Consider the following 5,728-nt stretch of genomic DNA (forward strand, 5'->3'; position numbering starts at 1 on the left):
AATGTGGGTTGTTGTTGTTGAACGACAAATACGTGCAAAAATGTCTCTTCCATTCATTTAAAACCAGAGTAACATAAGGAAAAGTACTATCAACATGTGTTCATAAGTTTACAGTGCTTTTTAAACAGTAATTACCTTAAATAAGGGGTATAGTAATGGGAGAGGGATGAGGACATCACACACACAGCTCCTTTCTTCATTCGTCTTTATTGAATGAGGAAGAGTAGCCTAAGCTACTGAAGCCCCGAGGCATTACCAACAGATAGACGAACCATTAAACCACACAGACAAGGATCTGTATTACCTATCTGCATTCCTCTTCTTGGTGTTACTCACTGGTTGCATAGTGTTAACAGTGACCAACTTAATATACATTCACAACTACTATAAATGAAAATGGAATACTATAATAACTGTAATAAGATCAAACTGAAATTAGCTTTTCAAATGAATTATATTTACCTTAAAATGAATTAACTGTTCTGGTCACATACCACTTGTCACAAAAAGCAGGTGGTATGTATTGCCATGGAAAATGGAAGCCTCAGTCTTTCAAATACATATTAATATCCACATAATCCTTGAGGAAGGTGTTCATGTTCAACAGTGAAACACTCCACAGCATGACCATTTCCTAATTAATATTTCCACTACACCATAATAACAGGTTTAAAGTAGGTTTAATGTCCATTTCCACAGCACTAATTACAACTAAATCTACATTATACTGAATTTACCATGTTAACTATTATAGCACAGATGATTACACCATTTCTCAGTATTCCTTTTTACCTGACTTTATAAGTGTCTACTCTATGTGTTTGTCCTGGCTATTAGTACTATTAGTACTATTTGTGAGCGACTGTCAAAAAGAAAATGGTGATACTGTCACCATTTTCCATCTGCATGTACAACACATTCTCAGTCCCTACTTGTTAAATAGGATACTGCCGCTTGGTCAGTGATCCACCACTTTAAAATATGATACTGTAGGTATCCCTCTAGTTTAATTTCTTGATGTGCAGAGCTCCGCGGCCAAGTTAGCAACAATTAGTAAACAATGATAAATAAAAATATACTTTCAAGATAAAGCTCAGTTTTCACAGTATCTAACTTGTCACCATCCGAAGACAAGTTTCTTTAAGCTGCACAGAGCAGGGTAAGTCATCCTTTCTTCTGCACAAGAGTTGGACATCACACTTGTGTGTGTGTGTGTGTGTGTGTGTGTAGGTGTGCGTGTGTGTGTGAAATTTGATTACTCTGGCGATCCCTTAAATCCCTTTGTGGTATTTTATGACTGCTGTCACAAAAAGATTTGCAAGAGGACTTTTGCTTTTTAAATTGGTATTGAATTCCGAGCAGCTTTTAAAATGTCATAAAAGTATGGCCCTTAAAAGCTGTAAGGACATGACAGGCCTGCCTGGGAGGCTAACGCGGGCTGACCTGAGCATCTTTATTGCACTGTCCCGAACTGAAGCCTGAGTGGCTGCCGCAGGAACATCCTTGTGTGGCGTCTGCAGATGAGAGCTACTAGCAGAGGAGGATGTGGATGTGAGTTTAACGGTGCAGCAATATCCCAGAGCCCATTAGAAGCTATTCACTATCAGATCAAGTTTAAGTGCTCTGGCCACTTACAGAAGAGCCAGACCATACAATACATTAAGTAAAGCTTTCTATGACCGGGCTCCTGAGCCAACCCTGATGCTAACTGCTCCAGTCCGCAGCGTTATACCTTCCATCAAAGCAAAGCGTAGGCTCACTAAAAATAACTCTTCATACGTTGCTCGAGCTTGAGCTCAGACACTGTCCAACATGTAACGCGCAGCTGCTTGGTGAGCACACACAGACGAGACAGTTGAAGCGATTTCCAGGCTCCTCCCGACAGATAAATGCACCTTGCCTGGAGGCAAGATTAGTCATGGCCTCCTCATCTCTTAAGGCTGGTTAACCATTTAGGGCTAAAACCCCACTGGGCTCTTTGATAAACTAGGCTAACTTGTAAAGATGTTTAAGTGGCATCACAAATCTATGTTTATTGGCATTATGGAGCTCCAGTGGTGAAACACATTTTATGTAGATAAGCAAGCTAGTTAGCTAGAACTTTCTTTCTCTGTAGCAAACTATCTAACTAACCAATAACTAACTAGCTAATTTAAGATGGGACTTTATTTTAAGGATGTATTAAGGGATAAAATAATTAGATAACTAGCTAATAACTAGCTGATTTAAATTAGCTAGCTAGTTAGCTAGAATGTTGCTCTGTTGCAAAGCACTGGCAAACTAGCTAACTAACTTGCTAATTTAAGTTGGGACTTATATATCGTGGATGTATTAAGGGAGAAAAAAGATAATTAGCTAATAACTAGCTGATGTAAAATAGCTAGTGATATTGAAGAAAGAAAGAAAGAAAGAAAGAAAGGAGAAAATCAGCATTTTACAGACGTTTCTTTCACGGGGAAAAGTCTTTATAGGGCTGTGCGTCATACACAAATCTGTTTTCAGTTAATGTTTTTCAGAATTGTTGTTGTTGTTGTGAAATAATAGCTTATTTGATCAGTTACTGAAATAAAAAAGAGAGAAGTTTACAGAGGAAATGCCTTGGTGGAACAGCTAACAACTCAATCTGAAATGTGAAGGAAACACAACTACACAGTGAGAGGACACAAGACAAAAAAGGTGGAGACCCACTGGTATAATCTTTAAAAATACGTTTTGTGTGAATTTTAAAAACTTATCATACATTTACTGTATGTAAAATCTTAATCTACAGAATAATAAAAAAAAAGTACAGTGTAGCGCTGCAGACAGTGGTGGCATATGAATGTGTCCATAAAATAACACACTCTGTGTACTTTTGTTGATTGTGGAACAAAAAGGACATTCCAGTTGGCCTTAACCATGGACCAATTAGCATGATAGGCAGGGTGAGAGTCAACTAGCTGTCCCACACATCACATCACCAACCCAATCAGACCAAACCAATATATCAACCAACCAATATCACATATTGAAAGGAAACACAAAGTAAATTACAATGTTATCTGACCCTAAAAAGAGAATTCACACTGGCAAATTACCTGAGCACAATAAAATATCCTAAAGTAAGAAAAGGTTTGACTGTGAACAGAATCAATGAGCACAGCCTTGCTGTAGAAAACCATTAATACCATTAAGAGAGCTGGCTGACAGAGGAGACACTCTGCTCCCTGTGTGACAGAGGACAGGTAGAGACACAGTTACACTTCCTCACTTCATGCTCCAAATACCAGGCTATGAGAAATGAATATTTTCCTAATATTAGAAAAATACACCCGGAATTCCTAAACATAACAGACAGAAAAACTGCCATATTTACTTGGGGAAATGCCCAAAAGTGAAATTATTACACACACATTAATCCTAATGTTTTATTTTTAATTTAGATTTTCACTCTATAATTTCCTAATGCTTTGGCAATATTGTCTTTGTTCCAAATTCTTGCACACGTACTTTTTTGGACTGAGATCTGATTCCTCAAGGGCCAAGGTCATGGACCAAACCAAACCATTGACATTGACATCATCCCGAATACGGCCGCTGCCATCTTGTGCTGGTGAGGTCATTTGGGGCCAGAGTCTGCGCAGTAGTGATTGGGGTTGGAACTGCAATATGGAGATCTTGCCTATAGACCTGGCCGACTCAATTATGAGCAGGGCTCAGCTGTCAGATGGTGACATGAAACCCTTTTTTATAGCATCAAAGTACTCATTAAAACCAAATGTCAGCATTATAAGAACAACCTAAAATTACATATACTTAATTTTTTTAGTTTGGCCCGTCTGTTAACATAGAGGCAGCAGGCTGTATGACCTATACTGCAGTCGGCCACTAGGGGGCAATAGAGAGGTTTTGGCTTCACTTTTGGGGAGCTGTCATGTCGTCCATCTTTATACACAGTCAAGGGTCCACTCTAATGCAGGGCTTTGTATTCTATGTTTTTTGTGGTTTATCTTCACCATTATATTACCATTTAAGCATTAAAGAGGTAGTGCCTGGTATGTTTAATTTAGTTATGGTCCATTCACATTTTAGTGACAGGTGCTAAAAGATTATGAGAGTTAGCTGGCAAACAAAATGGGGGATTCTGCCTTAGCAGTTACCTATACAGACTGGTCTGTATAAAGGCATGTTGTGTTGTTGTTTACTGATGTATCTGATCGTTTTATGGTTGTATGGATGGCAGTGTTGGTCTGTCTGTTGGTCCACCACATCCAGACTAAAATATCCAACATGTTTTCACTCTCAATTCTTCAGACTGCTTCTTGGTCAGTGGCCTTCTGTTTTAACATATGTCCCTGTTGCAACCTTGTCTACTAGAAATGACATTTGTATATTACTACATTGTTGTCATACCTGCCAGGATTATGTTCAGAGATAATGTTTTTTTGAAACACTGTGGCTGGGGTGGATGTACAAAGTGCAGCACTATAACATCTGGTTATGAGCTATTTTTATCTACAGAAGGAGTGGGTGACCGCCATGTCTCTACAGTAGCCCACAACAGACTTTTTCATAAGTCACCATAGTTTCTCTTACACACTCCTACTGAGTCCACCATGTTGAACTGCCATGTTTTATACAGTATCCCTGAATGGACAAACCAAACACTGGCTCTAGATAGGGCCTTGTTGCCTTATGTGGACTTTCTCGCTCTTTATACTACGACTTGGGAATGAGACCAGGTTGAAATATCCAACACGTTCAATTGTTGGACGGATTACCATTAAAATTGATTCAGACATTCATGTTTCCCTCAGGTTGAATTGTAATAACTTTGGTGCAAAGCTGATTGTGATTATAGGGCAAATTTTACATTTCACAAATATGAATGTAACACTTTCCTTTTTTGCCACTAGACCTTCTGGCCGGTATCACTCATGCAGAATAAATTTGTAAGGTAATTCATAGGGGATAGACAAACAGTGAAGCGGTGAATCAGAATATGCAAATTGCAGCTGTTGTCCTATGTAATCATTCTAATGGGTGATTATAGAACAATGACTTTGATGCCTAGATGTCCATGCAGTTTGGGTGCCTTGCTCTAGGGCACTTCATTAGTGTTTGCGTATAGATCTATTTGAATGTTTGGCTTAAAAGCAGTTTATGTTATTTTCACAACTTTTCTCATTAAAGTGGGGGAAACAGTAAGTGAGGCCTCAAGCATCCTCTATGCCATGTGTCATTGCCATGCACACACACACACACACACACACACACACACAGACACACTCCATCAGGGTGTACAAACCCAGCCCATCAGCTGATTGTGGTCTAATTCAAGTTGGCACATAGGAGTCGGGATGAGAGCAACGAGTAATCAAGGAGACAGACGAGAGAGAGAGAGGACGAGGTAAGTGCAAGGAGAGAGAGAGCTAGAACGAGAAGGCAAACTATAAAACATGAAAGTAGAGGAATGAAAATATTCAACTCGACAGTATCCGAGTCGGCTCTGAGAGTCGGAAGAGAGAGATTGAAAGAAAATTAGTAGGTCTTCATTTGCCAAAAACTAAAAACCAGTTTGTGTGGGTTGAGACACAGGTTCACAGTCTGAGCACATACTGATGTACTGCTTCAAATAGGACTTCACAAACCATGTTATACTGTCAGTAATTGTTACTGACATGGACTGACAGTATCATAAGAAGCATTGTCAAACTGGTGTTAACCATATAATTCAATTCAATTCAAT

The sequence above is a fragment of the Morone saxatilis genome, unplaced genomic scaffold (genome assembly GCF_004916995.1).
Source record: "Morone saxatilis isolate NCDOM2014 unplaced genomic scaffold, NCSU_SB_2.0 Contig12, whole genome shotgun sequence".
Classification (NCBI taxonomy): domain Eukaryota; kingdom Metazoa; phylum Chordata; class Actinopteri; family Moronidae; genus Morone; species Morone saxatilis.